We start from the raw sequence: 21,260 nt of genomic DNA on the forward strand, positions 1-21,260 counted from the left end.
GAGACAACTCAAAGAAGCATATTGGCTGCTCTTAAAGAGCTAATATGTAACATTTCTGCATTTTAAATTCTACTAATAACTAATCTTATATATTTTATTTAGTACTGTACTTAGCCTGAAATAGCCTCAATGTTTCTATCGATCTTTAACGGCACAATAATTGATGTCTGCTGCTTGGGCCCTCGACTGTGGATCAAAACAATAACAAAAGACAGAGTTTGATATGGAAGCAGCAAGGGATCATGGGAGTTGTTGTCTTTATGTCTTGTATGCAGATTAGACGACCAGAATTGAAACTGTCCATTACCCATATACAGAAATATGACAAAAATATATAACATATATCTCATTCTCACTCTATTTTAATGTAGACATGTTACAGATTATATCTTCCATAGAAATGTATGTTTCTATTTAAGGTTATTTAATGTTGATCGTTTCTAATGCTTTACTGGCTCTCGTATGATTGTGAAGAGTGAGGAAGAAAATATTTGGTACGAGTTAGCTAGTGCATCGTCTTTTGCGTTTAATTTTACTGTGCATTTACGACTATATGTACCATTTTTGACATTAAAATATCTGAAAACAATGAGACTAACGTTATACACAGGATTTTGTTGAGTAGAGTCGTTTATTGGCAAATGGCAACACTCTGTCGCCATTTGCTGCATGTTCTGTCGCCCTGTAAAGGGCAGCAATTCCCAGGATCGCAAGCTGTTATCAGACGCCATCAAACTACTAAGTCTTTTGTCGTTGCTTTGATTAAGAAACACATCATAGCAGAAATGACATACTGTGTGTTTTCAACCTCAGTTGAACACTCTTTTTCTTCCCTGCAGCCTTTTGAAAATCCACTTCTTGTGATTTGTTATTTTTTTATCCTCTGATTTATCTTATTTTAAATCAGAGGATTACTCAATCCTAATAGATTATGAAAGCTGTCCAAAACACATTTGAGAAATTGACTCTTGACAGTCACTGTTGTGCAAACTTGAATAATTATTATCACAGGCAACTTCACATTAAAAACACATTCAAAAAGTTCTGTCCAAGAATTAAAACCAAAATGTGCAAAACCAACGGCAGTAAAATCACAGAATAATCATCTTGAAAAGGAAGATATTTTTAGTTGTTTGCAGTTTATCCTCTAAAGTCATGTTGCCCAAAGTGGCACCATAAAGACATGAAGTCTTGAATTCTTGCACCTTCATTAGCGTTGAGTGAGCTCTGTTATCTAAACACACCCGGGTCATGTCTGGTACCATGTAATATAGGAATGTCACCGTGTCGTAAAAGAGGCCCATATTGAGATTAGGTATCCAGTACATGAGAGAAATGTGTTTACCGTACGTGACTTGATGTGTTGGTGATCATTTGCAGGACTGTGACGAAATGTTCAGACAGACTTTTGTCCTGTACTCGATGTGCGATTGCCTCAAATTATAACACGTGACAATTTTTGTCAGGAGCCCTTTTTCCCCCTCCTACGTTGGATGTTTCATCTCACTGCTCTCTGTTCCAGGACGTTTGTTTCTCGCTGCGTCAGCACAGAGAACGTCCGTGCGTCGCTGCTCAAAGGTGAGACGGTGAGATGAACGAGCAAATCTGTCCACGCTGCTGTGTGCCTGTGTTCAGAGCAGACGGGCGCTCACTCATCTGTTTAAATTATTGACTCAGAGGGGTGAGCGTTAGTGGGCCATGACAGTGTGATTGCATAACTCACAACAACGCCTGCGACGCTGCCTGTAATTAGCCCCCTCCTCGTTACAGGCTGATGTACGGTGTGATGTTTTTATTCCGAACATGACTGTGCAGTGTCTGTATATTAATCAGCTGCACACACAAATGCAAAGGAACAGATGGTACAGCAGCAACAAGTCTTTCATCATGCATCATCACCATTTAATGTGGCCAAAGGTTTAGTCATTTTGTTTCCTACTGAAGCAAGAGGATGAAAAAGAGGGGAAATCCCTTACAGTTGTTTTTCATTTCATATTCATTGTTATCACTGTGTCTTTTCAGTCAGTTTTGTGTTTGGTTTTAATCACCGTTGTGTCTTTTATTTTAGCACTTTTTTTTTGCACTTACTCACTCGTTACATTAGGGCGAAAGGCGGGGTACACCCTGGACAGGTCGCCAGTCCATCACAGGGCAACAATGCTATATACATCAAGTTTATTAGTACTGTATGGCCAGATGTCAGTAAGAATTAAAGTAGAGAAGGGGAGAGGAGAGACACATCCATCTGCCTCTGCTTGTCTGTCCTCTCACCATCTGTGAGTGGAGCATCCTAAGACCTGCAGGGCTCTGTGTTAGTTACTTTATGTTAACTTGTATTTGTATCTTTGCGAGGACATTTCGACCTTGTGGGGACATTTTGTCTGTAACCCCCAAAACTTTAAAGGGCTTTTTCAAACCAGGTTAAGACCTGGTTTTATGTTTGGGGTTAGACACTTTAAGGTTGGTTGCAGGGCAGTGGGTCCCCAGGACCAGGATTGAGAAACCCTGGGTTAGGGTTAAGGGGTCAGGGAATGCATTGTGTCTATGATGCGTCCTCACTAAGACATAAAAACAAGTTTGTGCATGTACAGTATGTGTACCTTTATTACATTTTAAAATGAAGACACATTGTAAGATTAAGGTTAAGGTTAGAGGAAGTCTCCAGGAAATCAATGTAAGTCAATGTCATGGAAACCAGACTGTTTGTGTGCACATGTCTTAAGTAGGCTACAACCTTAACAAGCTTTTTGAGGATTAAGACCTGGTTTTAGGGTTAGAATTAGGTTCTGATTAGGGTTAGGCATTTACTTGTGATGGTTCAGGTTAGGGTAAGGGGCGAGTGAATAGATAGTCTATGAGTGTCCACACAAAGAATTCAAAACCAGCATGTGTGTGTGTGATTTGGGGGGTAAGATGTGATGTAACCTGATTTGCATAACTACACTGCAGAGAAATGATTAAATGATCCAGTAGGGTCATTTTGTGGTACATGCGTGTGTTAATGTGTGACTGGACTTGTTTGTATAGGATCAAAGATAAAATTGGGTGTTTTGCCGTGATGTAAGAGGATCAGACACTGTGGAATCTGTTTGTTAACAGGACTAACACAGAGAACTCTCAGCCATAGGCGCCTGTGTGTGTTCAACAGGGTCAAACATGTGTTTTTTTGGAAGCCTGTGAATTAATCTGCCTAAGCTCAAACACATTTAGATAACTAAGACTCTTACTGTATATTTTGCCTCGAGCTAAATACTTACCTGCTAATTACAATTACGTACGTGGCGAAAAACGAGGAGCAGAAAATGTCTTTGATTGCTCAAGTGAGCCCGGATTCAACAGCTAACCTGAAGGTTGAAGGGTCACCATGGAACAGGGCGGCTAACCCACGAGCTGCACTTGTAGAATTTGTTAACACACATGATACTGTGGTGAGGTTCCTGATTGGTCAGAGAGTGTCGTCACTGGAAGAGTCATGAGCGCAACGTCCGACACAAGAATCAAACACGACAAGAGCATTAAATGAGCGTACATGGCTGCTACCTGCAAAAACACACCCTGGTGGAGTTAGTGTCTCAGTAGCTAATGTCTCAGTAGCTAGTTTCAGGTCTTATTCAGGATTATATTCCCAATTTGAGGATAATAGACAATGGAACGTCATCCAGTCGATGCAGGGTTGCAGGTGACCGCATTGTGATTGTGGAGGCTTCAGAAAGTGAATAGATTCTTATGGGTGACGTTACAACCGGTCGCCACATGGCAAAACAGTTGATTGTTCAGTCTCAAGACCAAGTTGTTAAACACTGAAAAATCTGGAAAAAAATGTTTATATTCGTGTACTATAACTTTTATCTAAGGTGACCTCTCCATAAAAAATGCTTGACTGATATTGACACACGGATTTATTGTCAGAGAAGTATCCTGCTTAAACCAGCTGTCATTTCATTACCAGAAAAGCTACAATAATACACTCACATGGAATCATTTTTTTCCAACCAATAAAACCATAAAGATTAGAAAACGGGGCCAAAGTCGGATGTTGTCGTTGACTTCCTGCTACAGTCATGACAGAACAAAGAATCACCAAGAGTCTCCATCAACACCTGAGTGAGACCATAAAACTCAGCTGATTAACACAAGAACACAATGTCCACAACATTACAATGTAGAGGGAGAGATAGACAGAGATATGGTAAAAGACGGCTGCAACTTCAAACCATGTGAACAATACGTGCTATTTACTGTAAATCAGGGTTTTTTCCGGACAGCAGTCGTATTTCTGTCAAACCGGTGAGGGGAGGGTTGACAGGAGAGGACTCAAGATTCAAGTGTGATTTACTAGAGCTGATTGTGTTAAGACAAAAAAGTGCATTTTTTTAACTTTTCATGGCACAAGACTCAAACTCAAAATAAATGAAGAAAATGTGGTCATAGCAATGGTACTAAGTGTGTGAGTAACAGGTCGCTCCGCCTTGTTATCCATCCATCCATTATCTACCGCTTTATCCTCGCGGGGGTGCTGTGCCAGTCTCAGCTGACATTGGGCGATAGGCGGGGTACACCTAGACAGTTTGCCAGTCCATCACAGGGCCACATATAGAGACAAACAACCATTCACTAACACATCTACGGTCAATTTAGAGTGTCCAATTCACCTAATCCCCATATCGCATGTTTTTGGACTGTGGGAGGAAGCCGGAGAACCCCCCATGCAAACTCCTTGCAGGAACCCAGGAACCCGGGTCTTCTTGCTGCAAAGGCAAGAGCTCTAACCACTACACCAACCGTGGGGCCCTCCGTCTTGTTTTGATTAAGTTTGGACAAAAAGGTAGCACAGTGGTTCCAACCCTGGCCTGTTGCCTCACTGATGTTCAACTTGGAACCTTCCCAGTTCTCGGAAGGTTCCTGGTAGAGGATAGGTACATTCTCGCAGTTTGAATGAAGTGTCTTTCTGTGTGGCGTTCACCTCGTGTTCACTCTTCGTGGGTTTTCTCCAGGTTCCCCGGTTTCCAAAATGATGCACAGATAAAATGGACCCTCTTAAATTGCCTGTAGGAGTGAATGTGAGCACAGGTTGTTCTATATGTTGGCCCAGCCATGGAGTGGTGAAGTCCCTGCCCTTCGCCCTATGTCAGAGTTTCTCAATCCTGGTCCTGAGTTGAGCACCACTGACCTGCAGGTTGTAGATGTTTCCCTGCTCCAACACACCTGATGGACACGACCAGGATTGAGAAACTCTGCCCCCTGAGACCTTCATGTGGAAGATAAAGTGGTAGAAACTCTTTCATTGTATTAACAAAAAATATATTATTACTTAGTACTACTTTTCATACCTACACATGTAAGTAAAAATAATATTATTATATATAATAAGTAACTTAATACAAATACTGAGTAACTTGGCTCAGCACTGTTTAGGTCACTGCACCTCTGTCCTCTCACTCTTTTTACTGTCTACAAGGTCTTATATCACATAATATTTGGGCTTCAAATAAGATTAAGAACAATCTCTGTTATTGTTTTTTTTAGCACTGGCTGAAAACATTCCATAACTTCTCTTGTCTCTGTGTGTGTGTGTGTGTTTGTGTCTGTCCTCAGTCCAGTGCCAGGTGATTTTCCTGTGAAATGTCGTCACTGCATGTTTATTACCTGCATGTTTGCATGTGGACACTGGTGTGAAACCTGGAGTGGCTCTGTACGCCTGCATGTGTACACCTTATGTAATGTCAAGGTCACAATGCTGCTTTTACTTCAAAGACTTGAAACTTGATGTTCAACTGTTACGTAACAATGTTCTTATCTTTTCTCTCAGACTTTCCCTCAAAGACACATTTCACTCTCTGACTCCAAGGTGCTTCCTCCAATAACTAAGAGCCACAGCATCAAGCATGAGGCGGCAAAAACACCTCCTTTCAGATTTTTAGTATCGTTTTGGTCATATATCGTCGTCCTTCCTCGTGCAATACGATAATCAATAATATTGATTTTTTAATTGATTAATTAAGGTGCTCTGAAGTAAACCCTGCCCATTTCACTCAAATTAATGAGTGAAACTTGGGTGGAAGTTACCTGGCTGAAGAAGAGGGTGTTTACAGCGGGATAATGGCAGTGAAAGCTACGTTAAGAGATGCTCCGTTCTCGTTCAATAGACTTTATGACTTTCTCTATGTTGTGAATAAATAGAGAAATCCTGCACTTTTAACTTTTGACGCTAACATTTAGTTTTCTTCAGTTACACAGATATCACGCTACGATTGTCTTGCAATAATAGTTCATTATCGTAGAATCATTGTATCGTGATATTATTGGTGTTGTGGTCCTGCGTATCGTTTTGTGAGGTACACTGTGATTCCCATACTCACGCCAATCATTTCACTTAAATACATCCAATTATTTAAGATGACAGAGCACAAAATCTGTGTTTGTCAAGAAAAAAATGTACCAACCTAATTTTCACCTTGTTTCTCTTATGGTTGTCTTATTCTTCTGTGTACAGACTTATATTTGGGTATTAGCCAGGGTTGAGAACAGTGGCACACTGGCTTGATCCTGGCTCAATTTTTTAAAGCTGCAGTGCATAATATTTGTTGTTGGTGGTGCATTGTTTGCTGTAGTAAAAGCAAAGACTTGCTTGTTTTTATTTTAAAATTGATCAAATACCAAAATAGTTAATAATTCATGTACAAATAATGATGAATAAATAAATTAAATGTGGATTGAGCAAAGCAAGTGCTCTATTGAACTCCTCAGTGCTGTAATGCAGCTGTACCTGACTAATCACAGTTTACAGGCAATGGTGTATTACTTAACCCTCAGTATCTGTACTTTTGCTCTAGAAAATGTTGTGCACTTTGTCCTCTGATATCACCGTTGGTTCTTCAGATGTGGCCACGGTGTCGGTCAACAGTGCAGAGCTCTGCTTTCTTATATCTTATGTCACAGCTCTGACTCTGTGTGTGTGTGTGTGTGTGTCACTGCAGATTGATGCAGCACCGGGGAAAACCAGCGTAAAAGCACACACTGTTCAGCTCTATCTGCAGAGTGGCAGCACTAATGGAAAGCCTGTCTGGTCAATGTTGGCCTGACCGAGCCAAGCTGTTACTCGCTGGCATCTCCCCAATCCTGCAAACATATGATTGGAGAGAGTGTTTTCAGTCATCTCTCTGCTCTGCTTGTACTCAGAGGTGGAAAGTAATGAATTACCTTTACTTGCATTTTTTATTTGTAATTTTACGTAAGCATGTTTCTTTTGGAAGTAATATAATTCACTATGATTTAAAATAAATACAAATCACGCACTGGAAAGTGAATGATGTGGACAGGTGAATGACAATGAGGACAGGTGAATGATGATGAGGACAGGTGAATGATGAGGACAGGTGGATGATGTGGACAGGTGAATGATGATGAGGACAAGTGAATGAAGAGGACAGGTGAATGATAATGAGGAAAGGTGGATGATGAGGACAGGTGGATGACGATGAGGACAGGTGAATGATGAGGACAGGTGAATGATGAGGACAGGTGAATGATGTGGACAGGTGAATGATGATGAGGACAGGTGAATGATGATGAGGACAAGTGAATGATGATGAGGACAGGTGAATGATGAGGACAGGTGAATGATGATGAGGACAGGTGAATGATGATGAGGACAGGTGAATGATGAGGACAGGTGAATGATGAGGACAGGTGAATGATGTGGACAGGTGAATGATGATGAGGACAGGTGAATGATGATGAGGACAAGTGAATGATGATGAGGACAGGTGAATGATGATGAGGACAGGTGAATGATGTGGGCAGGTGAATGATGATGAGGACAGGTGAATGATGATGAGGACAGGTGAATGACGATGAGAACAGGTGAATGATGTTGAGGACAGGTGAATGATGTGGACAGGTGAATGATAATGAGGACAGGTGAATGATGATGAGGACAGGTGAATGACAATGAGAACAGGTGAATGATGTTGAGGACAGGTGAATGATGTGGACAGGTGAATGATAATGAGGACAGGTGAATGATGATGAGGACAGGTGAATGATGTGGACAGGTGAATGATGATGAGGACAGGTGAATGATGAGGACAGGTGGATGATGTGGACAGGTGAATGATGATGAGGACAAGTGAATGAAGAGGACAGGTGAATGATGATGAGGACAGGTGAATGATGATGAGGACAGGTGAATGATGATGAGGACAGGTGAATGATGATGAGGACAGGTGAATGATGATGATGACAGGTGAATGATGATGAGAACAGGTGAATGATGTTGAGGACAGGTGAATGATGTTGAGGACAGGTGAATGATGTGGACAGGTGAATGATGTTGAGGACAGGTGAATGATGATGACGGAAATAATGAGGACATGTGAATGACGAGGACAGGTGAATGATAATGAGGACAGGTGAATGATGATGAGGAAAGGTTGATGATGAGGACAGGTGAATGATGATGAGGACAGGTGAATGAGGACAAGTGAATGATGAGGACAGGTGAATGATGATGAGGACGAAAATGAAGGTGAATTTGAAATAATGAAGGTCCCTGAGTGAGAAAGTTAAAGTTAAAGTTTGTGACCTGTGACCCATTTTGACTGATACATTGTGTGTTTACATATTTAATTTAGTCAACACTTTAATTTGTAAATGTTTACCTTTAATTCTAAACAATTAATGTGAGATTTGAGCCCCCATTGTTTACAAGAAAGAACCCCAACCTTTGGTAAAATTTACGTTTTAAGTACTTTTAAACAAGTACTTTTACTCGTACTTGAGTATACAAATTCTCTCTTTCCACTCTTACAACACCTGCTTCAAAAATACTCCTTATTTGAGACGTGGCATTGGGCATGGGATTGAAAGTCACCCTGACTTCTTCACCAACGACATGGATTAACATGGATTTGAAAATCCGAGTCATAGTGATTGTCCTGTGAGTAAAAGCATCAATCATTAACCTATACTACTATCCCATGGTGTGATAGCACGGGGAGGGGGAGTGGAAAAAAACACCCTGCTGCTGTTGTTGTGGGTCAGCTGCTCCGCATCCTTCCTCGAACTGATGACACTGGACTTGGATTTGTTTTGCAATAACACGTAATCCTGGTCCAGTCTGTGAAGCTGCAGGTGTGCGCTCATTGGGTAATCTGTCCACTGTCTCTTTTTTGCGTGTGTTTATGTGCTTACGTGTTTTTCCAGCTGCACAACATGCTCCACAGGACACACTGTGATAGTTCATAGCAGTTCAGTTTCTTTCCGCTCTTCTGCACTGCTTGGGGGTAGCATGCTATTATGTACATTGCATAACAACAAAAAAAAGGAGAGCAGGTTTGGGGGTTCTTTGCATCTCCTAACACTTTCTTTGCAGCCTGCGTAACCCTTCTCAGGAAGGATTAGATTTGGAGATTGGGCAGCTGGTGCAGAGGTCACTCAAAAGTCCTGTTAACAGAATTTGTGAAGGCCACATTATACTTTATACTCCGACTGCGTAATGCGTTATCCGTCTGCGTCACCACGTAGACCACTCGAGCCTTCATACTTCTGCGTCGTGGTGACGGATAGGCGCTGCAATTTCTCACCCGATCAGTAGGGGTCGCTGCGCAAGGTTGTTGTGCTTTTGGCTACAGTGAGCAATGGCGTCCGAGGGAGAAAGACTGTTGTTGTTGAAACAGTGGCCGTTTCTCACTTTTCTGTGTGACGGAACGCAATTTTAAGATAATTTGAGGCGAGATATTGGCCATTTAGAGTCTAAACATGTGCTGTGTGTGTTAAGATATGACGTATTTATAGTTTGGCATCGACGAAGTCAGCGGTGTTCAGCTCCGCCTCTGTGGACGCTCGGTGCTCACTGTGAGCCGGCACAGAGCAGCTTCGCTCGGCCTGTCCTGAGGACCAATCGCAGCTCTTGCCGTCTCCGTTGTCCCTTGACGGAGTGACGGACACTTAAAAAATATTCCGTGCAGTCGGAGACGACGTAGAGACTCTACAACAGGTTCTGCGTCGACGCAGAGGACTCTGTGTAACCTACGCAGAGCACTTTACGCAGGAGTATAAATTGGGCTTGATAGAGTGACAGTGTCATACCTTAAGAGTCACCCTGATCCATTTCTCCTCCTGTGATGTCACAGCACAAATGTCCCACAAATGAAGGGACATATCAATACACAGGATAAGCTGCAGTGTGTTTCTCTGTGTGTGTGTGTGTGTACATGTGTGCATGGAATGGCTGCTGATGAATGGGCAACCATGTGCTCTTCCAGATAAATATAGTAGCCACAGACACAGGCACGGGTGTCATGTGAGGACTGACTGGCTCCATCTGCTATAATCTTCATGCAGACACAAGAAAAATGTACCAAAAGCCTTTTCTCTCCTCATTTACATCATAGCACTTTACATACATCGCACACACTGACGTCATACAGAGAAGTGCACAGTCTATACTCATATATGCTGTGAATGCAGTGTTGTAACAAAGCACAAATACTTTGTTACTGCACTTGCGTACAAAACTTACCTATCTGTGCTTCTTTGTTATTCATATTTCTCGCTATTTTTGCTTTACTACATTTCTGCTAACTATCTTTGTTCCTCATTACTAAAAAAATAAAATCAGAAGAAGAAGAGTTGGCAAAGGTCTGTATTTATATAAATCTTTTCTCGTCCTCATGAGCTGCTTTACACTACAGTTTTCACCCATTCACACATCTTTCATAACCATTCACACGCTTCAACGTGGGGTTAAGTGTCTTGCTCAAGGACACATTATAGACGAGAGGCAGGAATTTAACCCACAACCTTCCAGTTGAAAGAACACTGAGCTACCATGGCTCAAGCCTAACTCCTCACTTTTTTAATACTTTTACTTATAAAACTTAAGTACATTTTGCATAAGAATATTGCTTTTGATACTTAAGTATTATATACTGTAAGACTTTTTACTTAAGTAATATTATAAAAAGTGACTTTAACTTCCACCAAAGTCATTTTCTGGAAAGATACTTGTACATTTTAAGAACATTATGCAAGACTGTGTGAATGGAGAGTCTTGAAAAACATGCATTTTTAAGAAAGGTCATTCACAATTTACATGTGTCTAAAAGGCTAAAGTGCAAATATCTCCTCATTTTGATGCTTGGTTTGAACATCAGCAGGTCATCTTGAGCATGTGCAGCAGGTGTACCTAATAAAGTGGCTAGTGAGCATATTATCATTCTTTCAACTGATAAGACAATCAGTTTCTAAGTTTATAGTCATTTTTTTTGCTAAAATTGTAAACTGGGCAACAGGACGTTACATATTGTTTTTTAAAAGAAATGATTTGATGCGTTCTTCACAGTTAAAGCTGCCGTGTGTCACTTTTGGTCATTTTTTGTTGTTGTTATTCTGCCTCTGTTCGGTCGTGTTTGAACAGCAATGATGTAGCATTATTTATATGCAGCGTCCTTCATCTTCAAAAAAAAAAATACTGAGGGAGCATTTGTTTGTATACAGCAGCAGCGCAAGGGTGGGTGGAGACAAGAAGCTTTTATCCCGTCAAAGTACTTGAACAATTTACTTTTGAATCTTTCTGTGGGAAATTCTCAGTCATACTCCAACCACGTTTACAGCCACCTGGCTTTACTAGTGCGATGTCGCCACCCCCTCTGTTAGTATTAACGTGACACAAGGCGCTTCCTGTGTGCAGCACGTGCAGAGATAATAAAAGTATTCTGATTCTGATACTGAGATCCAAACACCACTGAGCCGTTTTCAGACATTTATTTACATTTTAAAAGTTTTGCACGACAGTTTTAACACACAGTAAAAAGGCACAGACTACTTCTTTGACCTATATACAGAGTGTGCAGCGGATTAACATGCATCAACGTGCCGATCCTCCAGAGTCTTGTGTGTCAAAACTCTCAGGAGCTCAACTGAACATCCTGAGGGCCTTGCACAGGAAAGAGCAGACAACAGAGGAGAGTTCAACAGGTTCAGGAGCTGCTGTTTGCTTCTTCCTTGTATCTGTTAATGCAGACAAACAGCCTCCTCCCTCTGGAGTGGCCTGTGTGTGTTGAGTTGCTTGTTGCTGTGACGCTCGGGGCTTTGCAGGAGCGACTTAACGCTCGTGTTGGAGATCCTGGAAAAACTCAATTCAACCAGGACACATTTTGAATTCTTCAGACTTCTCTCCGAAGCCTCCAGAGCACACGAACACGCAATGAACACTAACTTCCAGTACTTTGCGGTCACGCTAACCTTTTCGGATACTTGATGAGAAAAAACAACAAAAGACATAAAGTTAATCAGGGCTTTGCAGTCCTTTGTTGGCTTTCAGTTATCACCACCATTCAAATATTTTAGTGCTGGGCAACGTTAACGCATGGCGCCTTTCCATGATGTCTGACCGGAAAAAGACGCGCATGACGTCATGTTTATGTGACTCCAGATTGTTAAAATTAGTCTCTAAAGTAACGCTAAACTTTAAAAACAGAGGCACACATACGCAGTACACAGGTACGCCGGTTATCTTTAGCGCTGCTCTTTTCCTTTAATAAACAGACCGCTCCAGTTCCGACTGTAGGCGGCTAAAGCGGCTAACGGCGCTGAAGGAGCTAACTGGTAAACTGTGCCTGGACTCTGGGTAAACGTGACGTCACCCGCGTCTTTTTCCGGTCAGTTGTCATGGAAACGCAACATGCATTAACGTAGACACCATTAACTATTTCATGTTACAGTACCGCTAGTAGAGGTGTCGTCTGTAAAATCAGACACACACACAAAAGGAACGCGGGACGTCAGGTCTGATCTCGTGTGAGACGCGTCCGAGCCTGAACAGCATGTACAGTACACATGTGCCTTATATTCTACAGACAGAAGTGCACACTCTGCCCTCGACGCACTGCAGACAAACCTAAAGCGATCTCCTTATAGAGCTCTAAAGGCTTCAGTGTGCCGTTATATAATCAGAGGAGACGGTAAAGTCCATCCATCCATGCTCTTACTGTGCACTTCTTTAGCTTTTCCTTTAGCCAAACGGGGTGAAACAAGAAGCTCTTTCATTCATGGATGAAATTGACAGTGTGATGGATTATTACTTTGATGGGTTTGGGAAATAGGCTGTTTCCATTTCAGGTTATCATGTTTGGTCATGTTCCTCTAATAATAGCTTTTCGTCCAAAGGTCGGCTCGTAGCGATCATAACGACCGTGTTCGCTCTGTGCTTTACAGGCCGTTTCACACAGTACACACACACACACATGCAAGATGTTTATCCTGTTTTGGCCTTGAATGGAAATTTTCTTTATTGATCTTATTTATACTGCATGTGTCATTGTCACATTAATCAAGCGTTAGTCCTTATTTCACATAGATGACCTGCAGTTGATTTTTACAGTCAACTGCAGGTCAACTGATTACAGTCAATAAATATTTTCCTGAAGAGTTAATAGTCTGAATCATTAGTTTCAGGTCTACCTCAGAAGACCACGATGTTGATTTCACGAATAAAGTTCCTATTTAGCACCGAGCGTATATCGCAGACGACACATTTTCATGACCGTAATTACGTGACGATTTGTGCTATCGGGAAACAACGGTTTCTGAAAGCTGAGAAGTTGCACGTCAAAGCCAACATGTGGTTATCACGGCAATTTCACGAATCAGCGTCTTTGTTGTATTCAAATACATACACAGTACTTTAATATAGAGTTGGTCCCTTTTGCCTTTCCTCAAGAATCTGAAGTGTTTCAGCCTTGACGTGGGTTTGAATATCCTGTTGATTTCTATGAGTGGATATAACCTAATGTAACTTCTGTCTCTAAAATAACTCCCGTGTGACTTCAGTGACAAAGTATGCGCTGCATAAATGAGCCTGCAGGTCTGCGTGGTGAGTCACACAGCTCTCTAAAAAAAACACCACGAGTGTGACTGAAATCAACCAACGTGCTGATAATTTATCTATGAGATTATGATAATAAATCACTGTCATAATGAAAGTTATTTTCCGCCTGCATTTCAGTTTAAATTTGATGAGTCGAACCATTGTTTTTTTTTTCTGCAATCTAATCTGCAAAAGTACGACTAAGGTATTTCTGTCAAATTCTGCACTGAGGCGTTTGCAGCTGTGAAAGTATTGGCATTGCGAAAAAAAAAGAAGAAGAAGGAATTAGCTGAACACTTCAAACTTCCTCAGATAAATAAACGGCACGTTCTGTATTTGAGACAATGTGTTCAGTGTGAGCTCTTTCACAGACAGTGACGTCAAGGCCTGTTTATTTGTTTCGTCGCGTTTTACAGCAGTTGGCATCTGTAATATATCATTACTGCTTCTTTATAATCATCCACTCATTTCACTCGTTATTTTTACTTCTTTCTTTTACAAAGAAACATCTCAATAAAAATCTAGAGCCTTTCGAGGATGGACGTAACCAGCAAACTAAATATTCTGTAGATTTGTTTTAATCACCTCTTTTCCCTGTGCCATTTTATTACCTTTTTAGGGTTTGTGTGTTCCTGTTTGTGCCCATTTTATTGTTGTATTGTTTTGTTCTTGTTCGTGTTTTGCTGTTTTGTTCTTTGCTGTTGGTTCGCATTCCCTCTCCCTTCCATCCTATTTTATTTTTATTTTTACATAATTTGTTGTTTTGTTTGTTATGTTTTGTTGTTCTCTGCTTGTTACTCCCTCACTCTCCTCTTCTCCTAAAAACATTGCGTTACTCGTGCGTCAAACTCAGAGAGAGAGATAATTACAGCTGCTAAAATAGTTTTAAAAATATAATATCTGTTTTTCATGTATTTTTCATGTATTCAGACACTTTTTTCTCTTTATCTTTGGTGGGAAACTATGACGGAGTATTAGGGCCAAAGTGAAGAGAAATTTTTTTTATATTTTCCGTCATAACATTAAAAAAGTAACAATATTATGAGAACAAAGTCGTAAAATGATGGGAATAAAGTGGTAAAATTAAGAGAATAAAGTTGCAATATAACGGGACTAAAGTCGTAATATTTCGAGAAAGAAGTTGTGATATTACGATAAAAAAGTTGTAATATTATGAGAATAAAGTTGTAATATCATGAGAATAAAGTCTTTCAAGTACCACCAGAGTCAGCTCTCGTACCTCTGGTGGTACACGTACCATAGTTTGAGAACCACGCTGTGTTCTCACAGTCAGTGAGAACACAGCTAATATGGCAAACCATATATGTTCGCCGGAGGCCCACATTTAATCCTCTACGCTTTATCAGAGCAGCAGTAAAACAGCAAGACGTATAGCAGACGTGACACTGATGGTGAAAGGTAGCGAGTAAATCTGTGAGGCCTCATTTCATTCTGTCTCTCTCCCACTGCATATATTCCCACATGTGCTGATGCAGCGGACACTGTCGTCCTCTCACTCCCGCAGCTACATTCCGTGGTCGCACGGCGCCTATAGCTTCGTCTACTGCAGTATAACTTCACTCGCCTGGCAGACGTGCTTGAGAGCCATGACAACGAGAGCTTTCCAGGACGTAAATTAATGCAGAATTACAGACCGGCTGTCAGACAGACAGACAGACAGACAGACAGACAGACAGACAGACAGACAGACAGAGAGACAGAGAGACAGACAGAGGGGTGGTGAAACTGAAAAGAAAGAGGCTTGGGAAACTAATGAGATGTTTTCATAGCGGAGTAGAGGGCTTCAGCCAAGTAGACATGTCACCACAAACAAGAATGTCGCCTATCTTATTAATCTGGTAACCGGCCAAGAAGTTTCAAAGTCAAACCATGACGTGGCAAGAGAGTGTGGACATGAATGGGGCGAATGTGATCTAATCCAGGGTGAAATGTGGGTAAAATTTGGCAGAAATTCAAGATTATTTTACATATATTTTAGTAAGTGTTCAAAGTTTTGTGTCATTGAAAGTGCTTAAATGTGCAAGAAAGAAGTTAAGTTGATACTTAGGTAAATGTCTCCCTTGCTTGTTACGACGCCATCTACTGTTTCACGCCCTGCATTGCTTGATGTACATAGACTAGTGTCGCTTTTCCACTACATAGTTCCAGCACTGCTCGACTGCGTTTATTTTTGCTTTTCCATTACCTGGTGATTCTTTAGCTGCTCTGGTAAGTTCCAAGCGAGCCAAGCCGATACTAAAATGGCGATGTTCTCAGTCTGCCAGCCACTGATTGGCCAGAGAGTGTCGTCACTGGAAGAGTTATGAGCGTGACGTCCGACACGAACTGTAGATCAGTTAGAAAGAATTTAAAATCCTGAAAACCTGCAACATTTACTGTGTCAGACTAATATTTTTAATGAACTGATTCTTATGATTCAGTTACAGTGAAAACCTGCTGATTTACAAGTCACTAGATTGTGTGTGTGTCACGTGTTAAACAAAGTGCAGCCTCGCTATGATGACGCTGACGTTGATGAGGAACTATAGTAATGGGAAACCAGACCAAATCGTGTAGAACAAACTTCTAGTACGTGTGACGTAACCGAAGACGAGTCCACTGTCTCTTTCTCTGTTGTTGACGTGAGATTCCGTGCAGAACAATGAGCGAGTAAAGTTAAGAGCGAATGATGACGTGATGCCTGGGAAATGAAAATTCCAAGAACTCTGTTTCACCAAAGAAAATGACAAAGACTGTCTTTGACCCAAGGACAATCACGTGCAGAGCGTGCTGCAAATCAATAAAAGTGGACGTCATGGGTGAATCGACTTAAAAATTGTCCTCCCATCTTAAGCTGTGTCAGCACATTCAGTCAAGGCTTCAACACTCTTGGAAGAGAAGCGTGACATGATGGTTATTCAGCGTCACCACTAAACGTTGGGTTAGTTTTACACACTATACTTTTTAACATCTTTTCTTGGGACTAACATCAGCTTGATTGCACAGTGTTAGACCGTGGACTAATGCTCCCTAACAGCCGTGCTATTTTCTGCAGCGCTGCACACACAGACACAGTGAACGGGGAGGAAGTTCACGTCCAGATCGGTGGGTTTACTTAAGAGCGAGAGTCTCTCTGGCTCTGGGGAGAAATCCGAGTCTTCAACAGAATGTGCTGCTCTTTCCCTTCAGGGCTGCCATTGGGGATTCCTCGTGAGGACACTGACCTTCTCCACATGTAATGGAGATTCATGAAGTCAGTCAGTCAGTCAGCTGTTCCTCTCCTGGTGTAGAATATGTAGTTCCGCATTGGAAAAATCTGATCTCTATTCAAGTCTTCATTGTAGGCACAGTGTGTCATTTCTGCCGTTAGAGGTTTCTCAGTCAAAACAATTTTTAAAAAAAGGAGTTTGACGCCAGGGAGCAGCGAGGGATGATGGGAATTGTTGTCTCCTTGTCTTGTTCAGTTCCCTCAGTACATTTATGGGGTTGAGCTTAGAACGTGCAGCATATAGTGTAGCAATGACAATTCAGAATCTAGTCATACTGAATATGTGCTTCCTCAGTCTGATGTTTCATATTTAGCCCAGATATTAGAGCAGAGATGGTAAAACAAGGTCCGTTACGTGGCTCATCTTAATCTAATGTCACTATACCAGTATGTGAAGTTAATGTGAGGAAGAGGAGGATGATCTTCTGACTTTACTCAGTCTATTTCTTAGGTGGCACTTGGTATGAAACGTTTGAGAACAACTCGTCTTGATGAACGATAGATAGATAGATAGATAGATAGATAGATAGATAGATAGATAGATAGATAGATAGATAGATAGATAGATAGATAGATAGATAGATAGATAGATAGATAGATAGATAGATAGATAGATAGATAGATAGATAGATACTAGTTAGCATAGATAGATGCTAGTTAGCATAGATAGATAGATAGATAGATAGATAGATAGATAGATAGATAGATAGATAGATAGATAGATAGATAGATAGATAGATAGATAGATAGATGCTAGTTAGCATAGATAGATAGATAGATAGATAGATAGATAGATAGATAGATAGATAGATAGATAGATAGATAGATAGATAGATAGATGCTAGTTAGCATAGATAGATGCTAGTTAGCATAGATAGATAGATGCTAGTTAGCATAGCTAGATAGATAGATAGATAGATAGATAGATAGATAGATAGATAGATAGATAGATAGATAGATAGATAGATAGATAGATAGATAGATAGATAGATAGATAGATAGATAGACACCCTCAGTCAGGTCTGATAGTATTGCTTGACAGAGCCTGTTTTCATTAAGACCAAATAGAGACACAATAATACCAATCAACAACAACAAAGAAACCAACAAAAGTAAACATAACTTACCAATAAAATATAAGACGTATTCATTCAGATGTAGTGTTTTTTATTTTATTTTATTTTTACACAAAGAGTCATAAAGCCTGAACAAAGTGACATAACAGGTCTGTGTGCTATAATCACTGTGGACCTGAACTGTTTATCTCACTGTTGTTATCTGAGGAATTTGTTTTCACATGCATATACACAGACATGTGTGTAAAATAAGACAAGAAATATATTGTTGCTTATGTTTCTGCTGGTGGACTCTTTATACTCTTTATCTTTATCCAAAACATTGCAGATGACGATGTGAGATATGAATCTAGAAAGTAACGTCAGTGTCTGGAAATCAGTGGAGGTGAAAGAGGAAAATGTGGAAACTTGTTAAGTGACACAGACAAATCATTTAAAAATACATTTGCATTTAAGATCCAACCTGTTTTTATTTATTTTAGATTTGCAAGGTTGTCAAATTGAAGTTGAAAACAAAGAAGAAAGCTCAAGGCAGCAAACATTCTGGATTAATTTATCAGTTTAATAAAGCGGCTGCAGCTCACAGTTACTATCTCCTTTATTCTGTGTTTGAAACCAGTTAAAGAGATGAGGAAAGTGTCTGTTCCTAAACCAGGAAAGACTTAAAGTAAAGTAAAATCATCCTTGTCTTATTTTGGAGAGCACATTTCAATCCCAGTTTTTGCCCGCCAATCGTCTTTGTTGACCTTTGTGTCGTTGGTTTTCCTTTGCCCACGTGCGCCGTACATTTTGTCCACGCCGCCGGTGTTTGTGCGTCAGAATGTGCTGAGTTGTGAGTTGCTAATATGATGTTGAAAGAGAACATTTCCCCCACAAAGGTATGTAACCCTCGCAGATCAATCCTCTTAACTGATTAAAACTTGACCAGAGGTTGTGCTCCCACGCAGCCCGCCGCGGATCAGCAGCCTGTTTGCCTGCCGTTACAGAACATTCAGCAGCGACTACAGCTCTTTGTATCTTTTGCAGAGATAATATGGAGTCAAAGAATGTGTACAAACAAAAGAGAATGAGTCTTTGTGTCCGTTGGCGACATTCTGCTGGAGTCACACATACAAGGTGGAGGTGTCAACTTAAATACTTCATATTTACTTTGTACTTTACTATGAACCTGGCTTGGTTCTTTCTTGAAACCATTCTTAAACGTTCATTTTTGCAGCAAAATTCTGGTTTGGACTCGTTTTGGGAGCATCAGGGTCTTAACTTTGGGCAACAGTTGAAAAAATGACACTTTCTTTATGTTTTTTACTATATTTCTTAGCGAATGCTTAAACGGTTAAAGCACGTATGGTAGAAGTTGCGAAATCTTCATCTTCAATCTTTCTAAGATTCAGCATTAGCCAATCAAATCCATCCATCAATGTTCTACTGCTTTATCCTCCACATGAGGTTTGCGGCCAATCTGTGCCAATCTCAGTTGACATAGGGCGATAGGTGGGGTCACACAGTTTGCCAGTCCATTACAGGGCCTCTATATTAAAGAGACAAACAACCATTCACTCTCACACTCACACCTACAGTCTGCACTTTACATAATCCCCAAATCTGCAGTTTTTTTTGGACTGTGAGGAAACCGGAGAACACACTGGGAGAACATGCAAACTCCATGCAGAAAGGCCCTTGTTCCCACCAGTCGCGACCCAGAGTCTTCTTCCAATCAAATCATGTTTTGGAAATAAACTCAGCACAGTTACTATCCAATCAAACCACAGTTAGCATTTAGCTCAAACACTCCGCAGCTCAAATGGAACTCTGAGACAAGGTTGTTCTCCCCCATTATTGGTGGTTTTGTGTTGGACAAAGTGAGTGTTTTCTCAGTAGCATCTGTAGATGCCAGCTCTTTGCATGGTTATTGTTTATTAACTGTATAATTATCATTATGTCACTGAATATGTTGTAACGACTAAGTCCTGCATTGTTGTTTGTCTGGTATTATTTTTATTTGCAGGTATAAATCACAAACAGATTCTTCCTTAGTGTCTGAAATGATATCAGCAATTTATTTTTCTTCCAATTTACGCTAATTTTTCCATTTTCATTAAACAAATCAAAACAAAACTTAGAATCGAGTTTGCCCCTTTGAGTCAGAACCACCTGAGTAAAATGACCCCCTCGTGGTGGTTGGGGGGTAATAAAAATAAGTCATGGCTTCTACATACATGTCAGTGGTCACATACGGGGATGTACTGTGAGTCACATTGTCAGGTTTAGTAGTAAAGGCAGCTGTTAACTTGGCGGGTCCCTGAGATCACCTACAGCATCAGAACATTCTCCACAGTGTCTCCAGGTTTAGTGTGAAGAAGAACAGGGCGCCAATGTGGAATCTGCCATTTCTGGCGTTGCCTCCTTCTATCTCCTCCAGGCTCTTAACTCTGTTCTGGGAGACACTTTCTGGGCAAACTTTCTGGCCACAGCGTGTGTGGATGTGCCATCCTGGAGGAGCTGCAGCACCTGTGGGCTACAGATGCCGCCTCATGCTACTGACAAGTGGTGTCGGCACAGGCAAAACTAGCCAAGAATCAGCCAGAGTGGATGAGGAGAGGGAAATATGTCTATGGCCTCCACCTGCAGAACCATTCCTTAATAGATGCCGTGTTGTTCATTTCCTCGCCTTTTCCACCTGTGGTCTGGAAAATTGATTCATAATCACTTTTGTTGCCTAATGCCTGGACCTACACCAGAGGATTTGATTTCAAAACTGTGGGAGACCACAGACACAAAAGACTTTGTGTGGACAGATGGATGCAAATAGCTTTAAACCAACATTGGTAATAATAATAACAATAATAATAATAATAATAATAACACAACCTCTTTGACCCATTTTGACTCTTCAGTCTGTGTCTGTGTCTCTGTGAAGGAGACAGAAAATGGGTCAGACCAAAAATGTCAGGGGCCCCGAGTGAGGTGACGCAGCAGGGCCGGCCCACTGTCCCCTGAACTGCAGGTGTGATTATCGTGTGTGCGTGTGTGTACTTTGTGTTTCGTT

Source organism: Microchirus variegatus, assembly GCF_963457635.1.
Source record: "Microchirus variegatus genome assembly, chromosome: 14".
Taxonomy (NCBI): domain Eukaryota; kingdom Metazoa; phylum Chordata; class Actinopteri; order Pleuronectiformes; family Soleidae; genus Microchirus; species Microchirus variegatus.